A 21,420-nucleotide genomic window follows, 5' to 3' on the forward strand; every position below is an offset into this window, starting at 1 on the left:
GGGCGACAGTGAGACTCCAACTCAAAAAAAAAAAAAAAAGAAGAAGAAAGCTGTCATATCTTCAAGCAAACATACATTTTCTAGAAACGGAATTATGGGGTCACATGGTAAGTGTATATGTAACTTATAAGAAACTGACAAATTGTTTCCAAAGTGGTTGTACCATTTTGTATTCCTTATCTGCAGTACATGAGAGTCCCAGCTACTCCACATCCTTGACAACATTTGTATTGCCAGTTTAAAAAATTTTAGTCCTGGTAAAGTTGTATAGAGGTAGCCCATTGCAGTTTTATTTGAATTTCTGCATGTTTTCACACACACACACATACACACACACACACACACACACACACACACACACACACACACACACACATTTGCTATTAATGTATTTTCTTTGGTGAAGTGTCTGTTCAAATCTTTTGCCAGTTTAAAAAATCAGGTTGTTTGTCCCATTAGTGCATTTTAAGAATTCTTTATACTTCTGGATACAAGTCTTTTATTAGATATATATTTTGAAAATATTTTCTTTTAATTTCTGTCTTGTTTTTTCACTTTCTTAACTGTATTTTGAGGAGCAGAAATTTTTTAAAATTTATGATTGACATAATTATACGTATTTGTAGGGTATAACATGATATTTCCATATGTGTATACATTGTATAATGATCAAATTGGAGTGATTCGCTTATCCATCACCTTAAACATTTATCATTTCTTTGTGATGAGAACACTCAAAAACCTCTCTTCTGGTTATTTTGAATATAAAATATATTATTATTAATATCATCATTATTATTATTACTGAGGAAGTCTCACTCTGCCACCCAGGCTGGAGTGCAGTGGCACACTCATAGCAGTGGCACACTCACAGCGTCGACCTGCTGGGCTCCGAGGATCCTTCTGCCTCAACTTTCAAAGTAGCCAGAACTACAGGTGCATGCTACCACACCCAGCTAATTTTTTTATTTATTGTAGAGATGAGATCTCGCCAAGTTGCCTGGGCTGGTCTCAAACCCATGGGCTCAGGCAATCCACTTGCCTCGGCCCCGCAAAGTGCTGGGATTATAGGCCGAGCCACCGAGACCAGCCAATACATTATTGTTAACTTGGGTCATCCTACTGTGCAACAGAACACCAAAACTCATTTTTCCTAATTGTAGCTTTGAAATCCTTTGACCAATCTCCCTCCATCTCAACAGCTTGTCAATTTTTTATGCAATTACATATGCACTTATGTGAGACAGAGATAATTTCTAGGAGTTTAATTTTGATGATATCTCCAGTGTATTAGTTTGTTATTCATAGTTTGTACACTTTGCATCATGTCTAAGAAATCTTTACCTAACCCCAAATCTCAAAGACTTTTCCTCCTGTTTTGTTGTAGAAGTTTTACGGTTTTAGATTTTCCATTTAGGTCTAGAATACATTTTATGTTAATTTTCTCAGGTGGTATGAGACAGGGTTGAGGTTTGGATTTTTTGTTTTGTTTTGTTATATGGAAATCCAATTTTTCCAGACCTATTTGTCAATGAAACTATCTTTACCAAATTAATTTAAACCATTTGTTTTAAAAAAATCACCTTTCCCCTGTTAATATCTTGGCATACTTTTCTGTAAAATCAATCGACTTTTTATATGTGGGCCTATTTCTAGATTTTTTTTTTTTTTTTTTTTTTTGAGCTGAAGTCTCACTCTGTTACACAGACTGGAGTACTGTGGCAAGCTCCCAGCCACCGCAGCCTTCACCTGCTGGGCTTCGGTGATCCTTCTACCTCAGCCTTCCAAGTAGCTGGAACTACAGGCATGCACTACCATGCCTGTCTCGCCAAGTTGCCTAGGTGGGTCTCGAACCCGCAGGCTCAGGCAATTCATTCACCTCAGTCTCGCAAAGTGCTGGGATTACAGGCTGAGCCACCGAGCCCGGCCTATTCCTAGATTTTTAATTCAGTTACATATATCTATATGACTACCCTTGTGCTCATATCACTGTCTTGATTACTTTAGCTTTATAGTAATTCTTAAAATCAAATAGTGATAGTTATTTCCAAAATTGCTTTGGCTATTCTGGGATTCTGCATTTCTATGTACATTTCTACAAAAAGAAAAATCCTGCTTGGATTTTGATGGCGATTGAATTGAATCAATAGATCAATTTAGGAAGAATTGAGACTGTAAAAATATTGAGCCAACTGAACTATGAACATGGTATGTTTTATTATTTAATTAGATCTTCTTTAATTTATTCCAGCAAAGTGGTAGAGTTTTCTGTGTACAGTTACCACTCCTTATCTTAAGGAGATATGTTCCAATACCCCCAGCACATACCTGAGACTGTGGATAGTACCAACCCTATGTACACTATGTTTTTTCCTATACATGCATACATATGATAAAGTTTAATTTATAAATTAAGCACAATTGATTTCTATATGTTGTTGGATCATGTAATATTGTTAATTAAACTTGCTTCTTAGTTATGATTACTTTCTAGTAGATTCCTTAGAATTTTCTCTATTAACAGTCACATTACCAGCGCACGATGACAGTTTTATATATTGCTTTCCAAATGACATGACTTTTATTTTGACTTCTTGTCTTATAACATTAACTAGGAACTCCCACTGAATAGAAGTGCCAAGAGAGGACATTCTTGCCTTCTTCCTAATCTTAGTTAAAAAAAAGAAATTTCAGTTTTAAATTGTGATAGCTGTAGGTTTTTTGTGAATTTCCTCTACCATATTGAGAAAGTTTCTTTCTATTTCTAGTTTTGCTAATAGTTTTTTTAAAAAATCATGAATGGATGTTGGCATTTGTCTCCTGTGTCTTTTGAGATGATCGTATGGTTTCTCCTTTTTAGCCTGTTAATATGGTGAAGTACATTTATTGAATTTTTGCATGTTGAATCAATTCTACATTTCTAAGATAAACCCCATTTGATAATGATAAACCCCATTTGAGAGAGACAGAGAGTGCTAGATTTAATGTACTAAAAGTTTGTTAAGGATTTTTATGTCTGTCTTTTTAAGGAATATTGATCTGTAGTTTTCTAGGCTTTTAGTTTCTTTTATTAGTGTTGGTATTAGGGTAAATCTAGCCTAATACAAATAAATTGGAAGGTCTTCTCTCTACTTTTTTGTATAGTATTCGTGTTATTGCATCTTTAGATATTTGATGTTCATCAGTAAAGCCATCTGGATCTATAGATTTTCTTTGTGAGAAGGTTTATAACTATAACTTCAATATCCTTAATATAAATAGTGATATTTAAAGTATTTCCTTTTGAGTGAACTTTAGTTGTTCTGATCTTTCAGAAAACATATTAATTATATCTAATTTGATAAATGTATTGGCTTACAGTTATTTATAACATCCCTTTGTTATCCCTTTATGTATAGAATTGTTTGTTCTGGATTCTGATGATTGTCCTTTAGCTATTTTTCTTCTTAAGTTTGGCTAAAGACTTATCAGTTGTGTTTTAAAAGAATCAGCTTTTGGTTTCATTGATTTTTCTCTACTGTTTACTTGTTAGTTTATAGATTTCTGGTTATTTCTTTCCTTCCACTTTGGGTTAAGCTACTCTTCTTTTCTAGTTTCTTAGGGTAGAAACTTAGATGGTTAATTTTAAAGTTTTCTTCTTTCCAACATAAGCATTTAAAGTTATAAATTTGCATTATAGCAGTACTTTGGATAATTCCCACATTTTTGATAGATGGTGATTTCATTTTCATTCTGTTCAAAATATTTTCTTTTCTTTTTTTTCAGCTGGAGTCTCACTCTGTCGCCCAGGCTGGCGCGCAGTGGCAAGCTCACGGTCCCACCAGCATTGACCTGCCGGGCTCCAGCGATCCTTCTGCCTCAGCCTTCCAAGCAGCGGAAACTACAGGGGCGCGTTACTGTTTTTATTTGTTGCAGAGACGAGGTCTCGCCAATTTGACCGGGTTGGTCGCGAACCCTCGGGCTCAGGCAATCCACTCACCTTGGCTTCCCAAAGTGCTGGGATTACAGGCTGAGCCACCGAGACCAGCCCGAAATATTTTCTAATTTTATTTGTGATTTCTTTTTTGACTCATGTTATTTAGAAGTATGTTGCTTCATTTCCAAGTATTGGAATATTTTCAGATACCTTTCTATTGATTTCTAATTAATTCAGTTGTCATCAGAAAATATACTTTGGATATTAATCCTTTAAAATTTATTGAGACTTGTTTTATGGCTCCAATATGGTCTATCTTAATAAATGTTTCATGTATACCTGAAAATAATGTTTATTTTGCATTTGTTAGGTGGAGTGCTTTACAAGTGCCAGTTAATTTAAGTTGGTTAATAATGTTGTTCAAGTCTCGTGTATCCTTACTCCCGCCCCCACATATTTTAATAGTTATTGAGAGAGGAGTGCTAAATTTACAATTAAAATTGTGTCTACTACTTCTTTTTCTACTTCTATCAGTTTTTGCTTCATATATTTTGAAACCTTGCTAGCATAGTTTTGTCTTCTGATGAATTGATCTGTTTCCTATTATGATCCCCTGATATGAAACCTACTTTGTCTATTATTAATATAGCCAATTCCTTTTATTTGGACTAGTACTTGCATGGCAAATATTTATCAATTCTTTTACTTTTTTTGTAGACTTTTTTGGAAATGTTTTTATTACTTTTATTTATTTATTTATTTATTTATTTATTTATTTATTTATTTATTTTTAGTTGGAGTCTCACTCTGTCACCAGACTGGAGTGCAGTGGCCGCTCCCGGCCCCCGCAGCCTCGACTTGCTGGGCTCCAGCGATCCTTCCGCCTCAGCCTTCCAAGTAGCTGGAATTACAGGCATGCGCTACCACGCCTGGCTAATTTTTTGATTTATTGTAGAGATGAGGTCTCACCAAGTTGACCAGGCGGGTCTTGAACACGCGGGCTCAGGCAATCCCCTCACCTCAGCCTCCCAAAGACGCGGGATTACAGGCTGAGCCACCGAGCCCGGCTACTTTTATTTTTAACCTGTTCATGTGTCTCTATATTCAAAGTCAGTTTCTTATAGCCAGCCATAGATAGGTTTTGCTTCTTTTTAACCCAATCTGACAATCTGTGAGTTTTAATGGAGTTTTTAGACCATTCGCATTCAATGGAATTATTAATATGGTTGGGTTTTCATTTAGCATTTTGATATCTGTTTTCACTTCGTCCTATCTATTCATTGTTTTCTTTTTCCTTTGTTCCTTTATTCATTTGTATTAATTACATATTTTTGTGTGCCATTTTATCTCCACTGTTGGCTTACTAGCTGTATCTTTTTTAATGATTTTTTTTAGTGGTTGCTCTAGGGTTTAAAATATTAACTAATAACAGTCAACTTCCAAATAATATTATATCATTTCATATGACATGTAAGAAACTTACAACAGTATACTCCTATTTTACTTATCTTTTTCTCTGTGTAGTTGTCATACATTTTTTTACTTCCACTTATGCTATCAGCCCTACACATTTCTTTTTCTTTTTTTAAAGATGTGGAGTACAATTCATTGTTATGTACATAAGTGATCATTGCACAGGTGAAGTTTGGGCCTCTCATTGGTCCTCACTTTGCCTGGTTTGGGATCAGGTACCCTTATTGATGTTATGTGCCCCCCCCCACCATGGCAGTAATCTGCTACTGCTAATCCCTTTCATGTAGTATTATGATAAATGTTTGGGGTCAACTTATGAGTGAGAACATGTGGTACTTAGTTCTTTGTTTCTGTGATAGATCACTGAGTATAATGGGCTCTAAATTCATCCAAGTTGCTGCAAAGTCCATAATTGTATCATTTTTTATGACTGCATAATATTTCATCAAACCCTACACATTTTGTTATGTTTGCTTTAAATAGTCAAATATCTTTTAAAGAGAACACAGGAAAATAATGTTTTGATATTTGCCCACATATTTACCATTTCTGGAGTTTGTTATTACTTTGTATGGATTAAAATTTCCATTGGTTGTCATTTTTTTTCTGCCTGAAGAGATTCCTTCAACATTTCTTCGGTTCTGCTGGTGATGAAATTTTTGTTTTTGTTTTACTAGGAACATCTTTCTTTTTCTTTTTTTGTATAGTATGATTACATTTATAATGGAACATGTATATTTAAAAATGCATGGAATAATCACATGTGTACCACATATACTAAAATTAAACAATACTGAGAAGATTGGCTTGGCCCTTGCCACAAGGATGACACACAAATTCAAGAAAAATTCCACACTTTTGTATTCAATGCACTGAACTGGGCACTTAAAAATGGTTAAAATAGTAAATTTTATGTTATGTTCATGTGATCACAATAAAAAATACTATATAAAACGCAATTGTATACCTAACCCTTAACTGTACCCCACAACTTCACAAAAAAAAAAAAAACTATATAGAAATGGATCTAGAAATACATATAAACAACTGTTAATACTGACTTACTTTTGGAAAAAGGCGATGGGAAAGAAGGACAACTTTCAGGGTTTTTTACCTTCAGTTTTTAAACTTTTTATTTGGAAATTTTTTCATACATAGAAAAGTTGCAAGAATAAGAATATCACCAGGAATACTTCTATGCTGTTTATACAGATTTACATATTGTTCACATTTTATCCCATTTGCTTCATCTTTCTGTATATATATAGAATATATGTCTGCATATGTGTTTGTGTATAAACAAATATTTATATTTATTTTTGTAAACCATTCTAGGGCTAAATATTTGTGTATATTTTTTCAAAATAGGGGTATTCTCCTTTATAGCCGCAGTTTTCTTAACAGTCAATTTGATTATTCTTATTTTTACATTTATAAGTAAAAATTATATATATTTATTGTGTACAACATGATGTTTACACACACACATACCCATTATGGAATGGCTACATCAAGCTATTTAACATAGGCATTACTGCACATATTTATTTTATTTTATTTTATTTTATTTTTTTGAGTTGGAGTCTCACTCAGTTGCCCAGACTGGAGTGCAGTGGCCGCTCCCGGCCACCGCAGCCTCGACCTACTGGGCTCTGGTGATCCTTCAGCCTCAGCCTTCCAAGTAGCCGGAATTACAGGCATGCGCCACCACACCCGGCTGATTTTTTGATTTATGTAGAGAGAGGTCTCGCTGCCCAGGCGGGTCTCAAACCCGCGGGTTCAAGCAATCCACTCACCTCAGCCTCCCAAAGGCGCGGGATTACAGGCTGAGCCACTGAGCCTGGCTACATATTTATATTTTGAGGGTGAGAACACTTTAAATCTACTCTCTTGTCAATAACACATATGCAGTATATCGTTATAAACTGTGATCATCATGATGTGATATAGATCTCTTGAATTTATTCCTTCTGTGTAACTGAAGTCTTGTGTCCTTTGACCAGTATCTCCCTGAATGCCCTTCCTCCCAGTCTCTTCAAATGAGAAATGGCTATTCAGGTACTTTGCCCATTTTTTAATCATGTTATTTGCTTTTTTACTTTTGAGTTGTCTGAGTTTCTTATATATTTTGGATATTAACTTCTTCTTAGATGTATGATTTACAAATACATTCTCCTTTTCTGTAGATTGTCTCTTCACTCTGTTGACTTTTTTCCTTTGCTGTGCAGAAGGTTTTTAGTTTGATGCAGTTCAGTTGTCTATTTTTCCTTTTGTTGCCTGTGCATTTGAGGTCATATCCAAACAAATGTCATAAATCTTCTCCCCTATATGTTCTCTTAGTTTTACAGTTTTGGATCTTATGTTAAGTCTTTAATCCATTTTGAGGTTGTTTTTTTTTTTTATATGGTATGAGATGAGGATTTAATTTTACTCTTCTGCATGTGGACATCCAGTTTTCCCAGCACCATTTATTGAAGAGACTGCCTTTTTCTCATTGTGAGTTATTGACATCTATGTTAAAAAGTAAATAGACTATAAATGTGTGGATGTGTGATTTTATTTCTGGGCTCTTTATTCTGTTCCATCTTTGTCTATATTTCTGTTTTTATACCACTATCATACTTTTTGATTACTATATCTTTGTAGAATATTTTGAAATCAATTAGTATGATGCCTGTAACTTTGTTCTGTTTGACCAAAATTGCTTTGGCTATTTGGTGTTTTTTTGTTTTGTTTTGTTTTGAGTTGGAGTCTCACTCTGTCGCCCATGCTGGAGTGCAGTGGCACACTCACAGCCACCTCAGCGTCAACCTGCTGGGCTCTGGCAATCCTTCTGCCTCAGCCTTCCAAGTAGCAGAAACTACAGGCATGTGCTACCATGCCTGGCTAAATTTTTTTTGGTAGAGATTTTTGTAGAGATGAGGTTTTGCTAAGTTGTCTGGGCTGGTCTCGAACCCATGGACTCAGACAATCCAGGCACCTTGGTCTCTCAAACTGCTGGGATTAGAGACTGAGTCACCAAGCCCAGCCTATTTGGCTGTTTTTTGTGATTACACAAAATTTTAGAATTTTTTTGATTTCTGTAAAAAAGTCGGAATTTTGATAGGGATTACATTGGATCTGTAGATCACTTTGGGTATAGACATTTTAACAATATAAATTCTTCCAATCCATGAACATAGGCTATCTTTCCATTTATTTGTGTCTTCTTCAATTTCTTTCATTAATGCTTTCCTCCTTTTCGATTTTTTTTAAAAAGAAGAGTTTAAGTATTGCTAATAGTTCTTTACATGTCTGATAGAATTTAGCAGTGCAGTCATCAGGTCCTGTGTTTTGACGGGAGACTTTAGTACTGATTCAATGTTTTGTTACTGATCTGTTCATATTTTCTATTTATTAATGATTTAGTCTTGCAGACTGTATATGTCTAGGAGTTTATCTATTTTTTCTAGGTTATCCAATTAGTAAATTAATATTGATACAGCACTCTCATCCAATCTGCCATTTGTAGTCCAATTTTACTGTTTCACCTAACAACATCCTTTAGCATTTTCCTCTCTCCTGTGCAACATCTAGGCTCTGATAGTTATTGAATTTAAGTGTCATGTCTCTTTAGGCTCCTTCAATCTGGAACTTTTCCTTCCTGTCTCCTTTAAAAATGATATTGACATGTAGTCTACTCCCTTTTTAAAAATAAGACATCCCTCATTTTGTACTAGTCTGAAGCATTTGCATGTATTTAGGTGATGCATTCTTGGCCAAAATATTACATGACTTTCCATCTTTTTCAACTGTAGGCAAAGATGGCTATTTGCCTCTCATTGGTAGTGTTAATTTGTTGTTGTTGTTGTTTTTTTTTTAAGGTCACTATGTTTTATTTTTAAAATATCACTTAGGTTACATTAAAAAAATTTAAATCAATATATAATTTTAAGATATCATCCAGAATATATAATAACAACCCAAAAGTGACAATTTTGAAAAGCAGCTAAAAATTTCATAAGGCATTAGATTTTACTCACTTGAGATATGCTTTTGTTAGTATAGTGCATGGATTTTCTTGCTACATTTTTTGCTTACTTGTTTTCACATATATGAATATACAGTCTGTAATACTTCACAAAGACAAGTAAGCACAATAAAATGAAATGTTTTGACTTCTTTTACCTGTTCATTACTTCCTTTGAATTTTTAAATTTTTTTTGTATGTAGACATTTGAAGTTTTATATCACATATATACTATATACTGAAATACAGATTTTTTAAAAATAGCATATTTTTCTGATCATCTTTTATGCTTCTTTTATGCTTTTGCTGAGTTTTGCATGTTAGAGTGTGTATTTCTACTTCATTCTCTTTCCCCAAATTGTTATATGTATGTAACACATACATAAAGAGAATGCAAAATTCATACATGTGCATCTACAAGAACTTTCACACACTGAACACACTTATGTGTCCATCACTGAAATCAACAGATTATCCGTTACATCTCAGAGACACCTTTTGCTGCCATCCAGTTTTTCTCACTGTTAAGGGCACCACTGATTCATTTTGATAGTTTTGCATTTTACATAAATGGAACGACGAATATGGACTCCTTTGGGGATGGCTTGGCATTAGGCTTCTAAGTTTCCTTATTATTGTTGTGTGAGTTGTGGTTTGTGTGTTTTTATTGCTGTGTAGCATTCCACTGGGTGCAGGTACTGCAGTGTTTATCCATTTTCTTTTTGGTGGGCATTTGGGTAGTTTCCTGCACAGGACTGTTAAGATCCTGGTGCTAAGAATGTTTGAGAACATATCTGTGGTAGATTTTTGAGTGGAGGAGACCAGGGTACCTATATATACAGAATTAGTTTATGCTGCCAAACAGGTTTCCAACGTGGCTATAACAACTTAAACTCCACATGTTCATGAGTGATATGATTGCTTCAGAGAATTGCAAATACTTGATATTGCTTTTTCATTATAGCCAAACTGTTATGTGTAGAATGATATCTCTTTGTGACTTTAATTAGAATTTTCCTGAAGATAAGGAAGTTAAACATCTATTCATGTTTCCATTGGCCATTTTGATACCCTCTTTTGTGCAGTGTCTATTCAAGTTTGTCACCCATTTTTCTAATGGATTTCAGTGTTTTTCATTTTAATTTGCAGGAATTTGTTTTGTATTCTGGCTTTCTGTGCTTTATGAGATATTTGCAATGCTAACAAAGATCAGATATCTGTGGGTTTATGAGTCCCTTCTCCTTCAATGGTGTATTTTGAGAAAAAGTAGCTCTTCACACACCTTAATAAGATCTAATATGTATTTTTCCTTTGTATTTAGAGTTTTATTGTAGCAAAAGAATACTTTTTCTATTCATATGTCATAAGCTGCTCTTCTATCTTTTAGGTAGAATCTTTTCTTGTTTTATATTTCAGACTGACATGAAGAACATAAATTAGGAAGAGGAACCCAGGGAAGTGTGATTAGTAAACTGGAAGAGAGGCCAAGAAAAAACATTCCAATAAAAGCAACAGATGAACAATGGAAAAGTTAAAGCAGAGTTTAAATGACACATAGGACACAATTAGTAGGTTAGACACGGGAACTCTGTACCCTCTGTACACAAAGTTTGCTGTGAACCCAAAACTAAAAATAAAGTTTATTAATTAAAAAAAGGAACGAAGCTAGAACTTTAGGAAGAATTAACATAAAAAATACAATGTACAAACATGTTCTTAATAGACAAAAGATATCAAGTCACAATTTCAAGGAGTTTGATATACGTTGAGAACAGTAAGCACGTAGGAAATAACACTGAGCAACATTATAGTCTGAAAACCAAAAATAATGAGAAAAACTTAAGAGAATCCACAGGAAAGAAAGAGGCTGATGGCTGACATCTCAATATAAATTAATTAAGATAGAAGTCAATGCAGTGCATTTTAAAAAATATAATTTGTTTTTTAGACCAGTTCTAGGTTCATAGCAAAATTGAGCAGAAGATAGAAATTTCTCATACATCCTCTGCTCCACACATGCACACCTTCCCCCATTATCACATCTCCTACCAGAGTGGTTCATTTGTTACAATTAATGAACCTACATGGACACATCACTGTCACCCAAAGTCCACACTTTACATTAGAGTTCACTTTTGGTGTAAATTCTGTGGGTTTGAACAAATGTATGATGACATGTATCCACCATCATAGTGTCCTGCAGAGTAATTTCATTGCTCTGAAAATCACTTATGCTCTGCCTGTTTGTCTCTCCTTGTGCCCAGATCCTGAATAACCATCTGATCTTTTTACTGTTTCCATAGTTTTGCCTTTTCCAGAATGTCATAGTTGGAATCATATACCATGTAGCCTTTTCAGATTGGCTTTTTGTACTTAGTAATAAGCATTTAAGATTCTTCCATGTCTTTCATGGCTTGTCTGAGAGCAGATATTACATGATTTCTATGCTTTTAAGTTTGTTAAAGTGGATTTTATGGCCCAGAATGTGGTCTATCTTGGTTAATGTTTTATGTGAGCTTGAGAAGAATGTATATTCTTCTGTTGTGGATGAAGTAGTCTGTAGATGTCAATTATATTCAGTTGACTGATGGTGTTACTGAGTTCAAATATGTCCTTACTTTCTTCTTGCCTAACCTCTCCATTTCTGATGGAAGTGTATTGAAGTATCCAACTCAAATAGTAGATTTATCTTTTTCTCCTTTCAGTTCTATCAGTTTTTGCTTCATGTATTTTGACACTATAATGTTAGGTGCATACATGTTAAGGATTGTTATGTTTTCTGAAGGAATTGACCCATTTATCATTATATAATACCCTCTTTATTCCTGGTTACAGTTCTTGCTCTGAAGTCTGCATTGTCTGAAATTAATATAGCTATTTCAACTTTTAAAATTAGTGTTAGCATGGTTTATCTTTTCCATTTATTTACTTTTAATATGTGTTTTTATGTTTACAGTGGGTTTCTTGTAGACAACATATAAATAGGGAGTTGAGCTTTGTTTTTTTATCCATCGTGACAATCTCTTTTACTTTATATATTTATTTATTTTTAGAGACAGGGTCTTGCTCTGTCACTCAGACTGGATTGCAGTGGAGTGATCATACTCACTGTAAACTTGAACTCCTGGGCCCAAGCGATCTTCCCACCACAGCCTCCTGAGTAGCTAGGACTATAGGCATATACCACCACACCTGGATAACTTTTTAAAATTTTTGTAGAGATGGGGACATGCTATTTTCCAGGCTGATCTGACAATCCTGACCTCAAGTGATTCTTATTCCTAAGCCTCTCAAAGCTTTGGGATTACAGGTGTGAGCCGCCACACAGACTTTTGACATTAGTGCATTTAGACCATTGATGTTCAAAAGGATTATTAATATAGGTGAATTAATATCTACCATATTTTTTACTGTTTTCTATTTGTTACCTTTGGTTTTTGTTCCTATTTTTAATTTTCCACTCTTTTCTGCCTACTTTTGGTTTTCAACAGATATTTTATATGACTCCATTTTCTCACTTAGCATATCAATTATCCTTTTTTTTGTACAGTTTTTAGTGGTTGTTCTAGTATTTACTATATACAGTTACCACAAATCCAAATCCATGTTCAAATAACTTTATACAACTTCACAGGTAGTACAAGTACATTATAATAACAAAATAATCCTAATTATTCCCTGCCATCCCTTGCATTATTGCTGCATTTACTTAACATATACACTAACATACATAGGCATATATGTGTAAAACTGAATACATTTTTGCTATTATTATTATGAACAAACCTTATTATATCAATTAAGAATAAAAATAAAAGTTTTAATTTTATTTTCATTTATTTATTCTTTGATGCTCTCTTCCTTTCTTTATGTAGATCCAAGTTTCTGACCTATATCATTTTCCTTCTCTTTAAGAACTTCTTTTAACATTTCTTGCAAGGCAGGTGGAGTGGCAACAAATTCTCTCAATTTTTGTTTGTGTGAGAAAGTCTTTATTTCTTCATCACTTTTGGAGGACAATTTCACAGGGATAGGATTTTAGGTTGTTGTTGTTTTTTTCTCTCTCAACACTTTGAATATTTCACTCCAGTTAATTGCTTGCATGGTTTCTGAGGCAAAGTCAGATGTAATTCTTACCTTGGCTCCTCTATAGGTAAGGTATTGTATTAGTCAAGGTTGTCCAGAGAGTCAGAGCCAATAGACAACAGATAGATAGATAGATAGATAGATAGATAGATAGATAGATAGATAGATAGATAGATAGATGAGAGGAGATTTACTAGGAGAATTGGCTCATGAAATTATGGAGGCTGAGAAGTTCTATGACAGGTTGTCTATAGCTGGAGACGCTGGGATGCTGGTATCATGACACAGTCCAAGTCCAAAAGCCTTAGAACCAGGGAAGCCGATGGAACAATTTTCAGATTGAGACTAGAGGCTTGAGAACTTAGGGTGCTGTTGGTAAGTCCGTGAGTCCCAAGGCCAGAGGATCTGGGTCCCTGATGCTCAAAGGCAAGAGGAGTAGAGTGTATTCCAGCTCCAGGAAATAAAGTGGGAGACCAATTCATTTTTACTCTGTTTTTGTTCTACCTGGGGCCCCAGTCGATTGGATGAAGCCCCACTCCCCACATTGAGGGAGGATCTTCTTCATTTAGTTCACTCAGACTCACATGCCAAATTCCTCTGGAAACACCCTCACAGACACATCCCAAAACAATACTTTCCCAGTTCTCTAGGTATATGCTCTTAATCCAGTCAAGGTCAATTTGACACCCAAAATTAATTATCATAGGTGTTTTTTCCTTCTTTCAGAACTTTTTTCCTTTATCACTGATTTTCTATAGTTGGAATGTATATGCCTAGAATTTTAACTTTTTAACATTTATTCTGCTTAGTGTTCTCTGAGATTTCTAGATCTGTAATTTGCTGTCTGACATTAATTTGGAGAAAATTCTCAGTTATTATTGTTTCAAATATTTCCTCTGATACTTTCTCCCTTTAGCCTTAGTATAGTCCCATTAAGTTTATATTACACCTTTTGTTGTTGTCTCACAGTTCTTGGATATTCTATTCATTCTTTTTTTTTTTTTTTTTTTGGTCTTTTTTTCTATTCAGTTTTAAAGTTTTATATTGAGATATCCTCAAACGCAGAGGTTTTTTTTCTCAGCCATGTTCAGTTTACTATTAAACCCATCAAGGGATTCTTAGGTTTTATAATAGTGTTTTTTATTTCTAGCATTTTTTAAATTTTTATCTCTCTACTTACATTGCCTTTCTCACATGTTGTCTACTTTATCCATTAGAATCTTTAGTATATTGATTATATTATGTTGTTTTAAATTCTCCATCTGATAATTTAAACATTCCTGCTATATCTGAGTCTTAGTCTATAGGCTTGTCTCTTCAAATTGTGATTTTTGTATTTTAGTATGCCTTGTAATTTTTTTCTTGATATATGAACATCATGAGCTAGGTAAAAGGAACTGTTGTAAATAGGCTTTCAGTAAAATGCCAGTAAGATATAGGAGAAAGGTAAGCACTCTACAGTCTGTGGGTAAGTCTCAGCCTTTAGAGAGTCTATGCCTCCGGACTATGATTTTCACATGTGCTTCTCAGTTTTTCTCTCCTCAGTTGAGACAGGAAGGCTAAAAGGGGCTAGAATTAGGTGTTTCCCCTTCTTTAGTTAGACCCTGATAAAACCCAAGAAGGATAGGTTCTGTTGAAGCATATCCTGATGGCAGACTTTGTTAAGAATGCTCTGGCATATTTCAGCATTGTTGCTTTCCCTCTCCTGCTTCTGAATGCACAGAGGGATAATTTCTCCCATATTTATCACTGTGAGAACCTGCTAGGTCTTTAGGAGATAAAACTCACAAAAATTGGGGGAGTCCTTCAATGACTATGTCATCCTGGAGTTTTCAGCTCTCAGGCTTGTTCACACTGAGCCTCCAGCAATTTGTCAAATGTAATTCAGGTTTTCCTACCCCAATATTGATTCCTGTGGATGTTTCTGCTCTGGTGAGTTGTGAGTCTCTGCATTTGTCTGTCTCTATTTCCGATATTGGGGGTAGCAATTTTCCCTGTGACCTCACTTCCATTATAACCTTACTTCTCTTACAGATCTAAGCAGAGTTGTTGGCTTTTTAAAATATGTAATATTTTATTTAGCATGTATACAGCCATTTTTTAATTTTAAAGATGTGGGATACAATTCAGGGTTAGGTACATATGTGGTCATCACGCAGGTAAAGTTTGGGCCTCCCTTTGGACCCTACTTCACCTGGTTTGAGATTGGGTACCCTTACTGATATTGTTTGCCACTCCCTCACCCTGGTAGTGTCCTGCTACTGCCAATTCCTTTCTTATAGTGTTATGATAAATGTTCAGGGCAGACGAGTTGTTGATTTTTAAGTTTGTTCAGTTTTTTTTATTTGTTGTTAGGACACAGTGGCAACTTCCAAGCTACCTACGTGCCAAACCAGAAACTGAAAGTCATGTTGATAATTTTGGTCATTCAGGCATAGTGAGGTCTGATTTCTCTACTGTTTAACGATTATGTTTTCCCAATGTGGGGAGACACTTTAAGTTCATGCAGATATTCTGCTCCTCATCAAAATGTCCTCCTGGATTCATCATTTATTGATGATTCATCAATCACTGATGATCTTTACTATGATGATTGGAAAATTGTTATTTTTCTACTCTAGTGTTTCCTCCTCATTTAGCATTTGGCACTTGATATTCTACTATAGGTAGACCCCCCCTTATTCTCCATAGTTATGTATGTATTTATCACTGGTATGGACTCAGGAAGAATGATTTTTTTCAATAACTTAAAGTTCATTACTATACCTAAACACTGTGGTGCTTACATTGTCACAGATTTGGCCAGTGAAACTCTTACAAGCTGGCTCCTGTGTTCTGTGTTTTTGTGATATATGGTAACTCTATCATTTGGAGTACTTCCTTAATATTTGCCATAAAGAGATTATCCAGACTTTTCTTATACCTACCTTCCCCAGCCCCAAATTCAGACATTTCTGTAAAGTGCCTGGGTTCCTTTTAATGGGGAAAAGTATTAGAGACCAAGATCTAGGTACAGGGTATGCTCATTGCTACCAGGAATTTTTGCTTGCTATATCTTTTACTTGAGTGAGCTAGAAAATCAAAGAATGCTTATACATACATACATACAAATATACATAGATGTATATTTATGTGTATAAATAAATATATACACCTGTGAACCTATATATATTTTAGAAATCATGAACTTACAGCAATAATTTCAATTTGTGTATTCCCACTGGTTTTTTCTTGTTGTTTTTGTGTTTTGCCTGCTTCTGTTCTACATTTTTATTTTATTTTTTTTTAATGAGAACTCTGGGTCACCAAAACAACACATTTACATATTTGCTCAATTGTATAATACAGCTAAAATGGTTTCAGAATTGCTTCATCCTTTCCTCTACACAAAACAAACCTCTGAAAATAATTCAGGAATTGTTTGTAATTTCCTCCCTGCCCAATTATCCCACCATGAACAGAGGATATCTAGTCAAACACTGTATTCATACATTGCTAGGATTTGCTCTTTTTCTATTTTCCATCTGTGTGGTTATACTATTCATTTGAAATCTAACTGAGTTCCTGTTTCAGTTTGCTCTCGATTTTATTTTCGTTCCATTCTTATTAGCTTAATTAATTTTTGAATATGTAGAGGCTTGTCATATTTTTTAAAAAGTCTGTACAGAAAGGTATAATTATAGAAGTGTCTCTGCCTCCCTAAACCCTAGTGCCACATTCATTTTATTATTTACCATCTTCACAGTTTTGTAGTTTATCTTTATTGTGCTTCTTTTTGTAAAATTAAAGAGCTATTTATGTTTTCTTATTTTTCCTTCTACTTACACTAAAGGTAGTATACTATATATGGTTTTTTAAAAACAGTTTTGTTGAGGCATAATTTACATAGCATGAAATTCATTCACTTTAAGTGTGAAACTGGACAAGTTTTAGTAAGTTTATACAATTGTGCAACCATCATTATAATCCAGTTTCAGATCACTGATGTCATCCACCAGCTTCCCTCATTTGCAGATGCTTCTCATTCCCATCTCTATCCCCAGGCAACCATTGATCTGATTTCTGTCTCTATAGTGTTTCCGTTTCTAGAAATTTTATATAAATGGAATTATACAATATGTATTCTTTTTTTTTTTTTTTTTTCTGAGTTGGAATCTTACTCTGTCGCCCAAGCTGGAGTACAGTGGCACACTCACTGCCACCCCAGCATTGACCTACTGCCGGCAATTCTTCTGCCTCAGCCTTCCAAGTAGCTGGAACTACAGACACACGCTATCATGCCTGACTAATTTTTGATTTATTGTAGAGACGAGGACTCGCCAAGTTGCCCGGGCTGGTCTTGAACCCGCAGGCTCAGGCAATTCACTTGCCTCGGCCTCCCAAAATGCTGGGCTTACAGGCTGAGCCACTGAGCCCAGTCTCAATATGTATTCTTATGTATCTGGCTCTTTTACTTGGCATAATGTTTTTGAGATTCATTCATGTTGTTGGATGTAACAGTAGTTCTCTCCATTTTATAGTTGAATATTGTTCATTATATGGATATACTACCACGTGTTTATTCATTCACCAACTGAGGGACTTTTGAATTATTTCCAGTATTTTGGTTATCATGAATAATGATGTTATGAACATTTGTGTGTAAGCCTTTGGACAGACAAATGTTTACATTCCTTTTGAGTTGATACCTAGGAATGAAATTGCTGGGTTATAGGGTAAGTAAATGTTCAGCTTTTGAAGAAACTGTCAAAACTGTTTTTCAAAGAGGCTGTAACATTTTACATTTCCATCAGCTATGTATTTATATATTTTTATATTAATTGTAAGGAAGTGAATTCTGATAAAGTTGCTGAAAATTCTTATGTCAGATAAGCTAGATATAGTCCTTGGAATCTTGATCATTTTTTTCTTAAGCGGACTTTATCTTCATGGTTAGTTCAAAGACAAAATAAGCTTGAATTTAGAATCAATGTTACCAAAAAAGATGCAGAAAATTTTTTCCTCCTCACTGTTAGAGAGGAAAGTTATAAATGGCATTATTAAGGCAAGGACTTTCTAGCCTCGGTCTTTTTTTTTTGCGGGGGGGTTGGAGGTTGGAGTCTCACTCTGTCGCCCAGACTGGAGTTCAGTGGCCGCTCCCGGCCACGGCAGCCTCGACCTGCTGGGCTCCGGCGATCCTTCCGCCTCAGCCTCCAAGTAGCTGGAACTACAGGCGCATGCTACCATGCCTGGCTGATTTTTTGATTTATTGTAGAGATGAGTTCTCTCTGCCCAGGCGGGTCTCGAACCCGCGGGCTCAGGCAATTCACTCACCTGAGCATCCCAGAGGAACGGGATTACAGGCTGAGCCACCGAGTCCGGCTTAGGCTTGTCTTTAAAAATAAAAAGTCATTTGCATGAGAAATAGAGAATTACGTTGTCTCTGATGGTAAGGTAGTTTATAGAAGGAAGTACTTATTTTAAATGATAGATACTTGGGAAATGGACTAAAGTTAGGGTAGGGTCATTAACTTTACTTTCTGAAAAATTAGATGAGAATTCAAGAATCTAAAGATTTTAAAAAGAAGACTTATAGTTTCCAATGTTATTTTTATTTTGAAAGGGGTGTTGTAGTGGTAGCAAAGAGGCAATCCTAGAAATAACAGCTGCAGCTAACTCAGCACTTCCATCCACAGTGGCATAAATGCGAGGTCTTCTTGTAATGCCCTAAAGCAGGAACCAGGAAAAAATGTAGGTAGGCTCTTGGGAACCCAAGAGCATTTTGCGGTAGCCAACATTAAGAAATTAAGAACATCACCTACCCAGTACATTGAAGATACTACGGGAATCAAGGTGCACCCCAGGAAAAAACCCTAATAGCTAAAAGACTGTCAGTCTGTCTGCAAACTGACTTCAGCTAAATTTTAAAACAAGCAAAGATTATCTTTAAAAAAACCTGTTTACATTCTTTTTCAGTGTCTCCCCCCCCCCGCTTCTGATACCCCTCATCATTTTTGCCTTATCCCAAGTGCCTAGCTCATGTATCATTTTTTGGGCCTGAATCCAGTCAAGATGTTTATTAAGCAGTAAAACTTTCTTTAATAAAAGTTCACTTAAAACTCTTAAGTGCATACCCTTTTGCTTCAGGGAAATGAAGGCTTATTCAGGAAGTAGAGGGGTTTTCCTGATGCCCCTCAAAATTCATAACTAAAGTAGGTAGTTGCTTTCTCTTATGGTCAGCCCCCATGAGGTACATATGTACATGAATTACTGGGTCTAGGATTTCAAAGTTTTTAATCTTTAAGAACGAGGAAAATACTCTCTGAGAGTTTAGATTATATTGGATAAACTGAGTAAAAATATTCTATATGTCAGAAAAACATTTATCTATCTATCATCTGACTATCATCTATTTATCTATCTAATCTATCTGGTCAATTGTAGCTTTACAGAAATACAATGTATCTTTTTTCATAGTATGATTTGAGTTCCTCTGGGTATATTCCCAGAAGGGGGATTACTGTGTCATATGCAAGGTCAATTTTTAGGTTTTTTAGGAATCACCACACTGTGTTCCATAGAGGTTGTACTAATCTACACGTTTATCACAGCATTATTCATGATAGCAAAAACATGAAACCAATCATGCTACCCATAAAAAGTGGACTGGCTAAAAAAAATGTGGCACATATACATGATGGAATATTACACAGCCAAAAAGAAAAACAAAATCATGGACTTGGCAGCAACTTGGATGGATTTAGAGTCTATAATACTCAGTGATATATCACAGAAACAAAAATCTGAGTACCACATGTACTCACTTATAAGTGGACCCTGAATATTTGTCATAATACCATAAGAAAGAGATTGGCAGACCCGCCTGGGCAGGCGAGACCTCATCTCTACAATAAATCAAAAAATCAGCCGGGCGTGGTAGCGCATGCCTGTAATTCCGGCTACTTGGAAGGCTGAGACGGAAGGATCGCCGGAGCCCAGCAGGTCGAGGCTGTGGTGGCCGGGAGCGGCCACTGCACTCCAGTCTGGGCGGCAGAGTGAGACTCCAACTCAAAAAAAAAAGAAAGAGATTGGCAGTAGTGGGACACTGATGGGGAGAGTGCATACAACAGCAATAAGGGTATCCAATGTCAAACCAGGTGAAGTGAGGACCAAAAGGAGGCCCAAACATTACCTTTACGCTAACCACATATGTATCTAACCCTGAATTGTTCCCCTATCTTTAAAATAAGAGAAAAAAGAAATATAATATGCTAAGTAGATAAGAGAGGAGAAAAACTGAAGGACAAGATAGTATGTGTCCAGAAGGAATGACTGATATGTATAGCTGGCAAAATGTACCTATCCTGTTGTGCTCACACTTCATTAACACACACACACACACACACATACACACACACACACAAACATACACACCACTGATTTATATTGTTGGTTTCCTTCTTTTTTTTCCTTTGAGTAGGACTCTCTGTTGCCTGACCTGGAATGCAGTGGAACGATCAAAGCTCACTGCAGCTTCGACCTCCTAGGCTCAGGTGATCCTCCTGCCTCAGCCTCTTGAGAAGCTGTGACTACAGGCGCATGCCACGACACCTGGCTAATTTAAAAATTTTTTTGTACAGACAAGGTCTCACTCTGTTGCTTAAGTTGGTTTTTCCTTAATTCAAATACTATGCGAATAGTATGTGTTCTCGTTCAAATAAAAAATAACGAGTTTTATTTATGAGTTCTTTGATGGATTTTGGAGGGGATTGTGCAATTGCCTTTGAGAGAGCAAAATAATTTCCCTACACCCATCCTAAACACTCTATTATATCATCATGAGGGAACACAACCTTGTGATGAACTAGAAGTAAAAATCAAATTGAAAGAAAAAGCTTCAGAAAGCTGGAACAAGTAGCATCACAATGTGCTCTCAATATAACTATCAATATAACTT

This window comes from Carlito syrichta, unplaced genomic scaffold (assembly GCF_000164805.1).
Source record: "Carlito syrichta isolate Samal-C Ts95f unplaced genomic scaffold, Tarsius_syrichta-2.0.1 Scaffold306975, whole genome shotgun sequence".
In the NCBI taxonomy this organism is placed as follows: domain Eukaryota; kingdom Metazoa; phylum Chordata; class Mammalia; order Primates; family Tarsiidae; genus Carlito; species Carlito syrichta.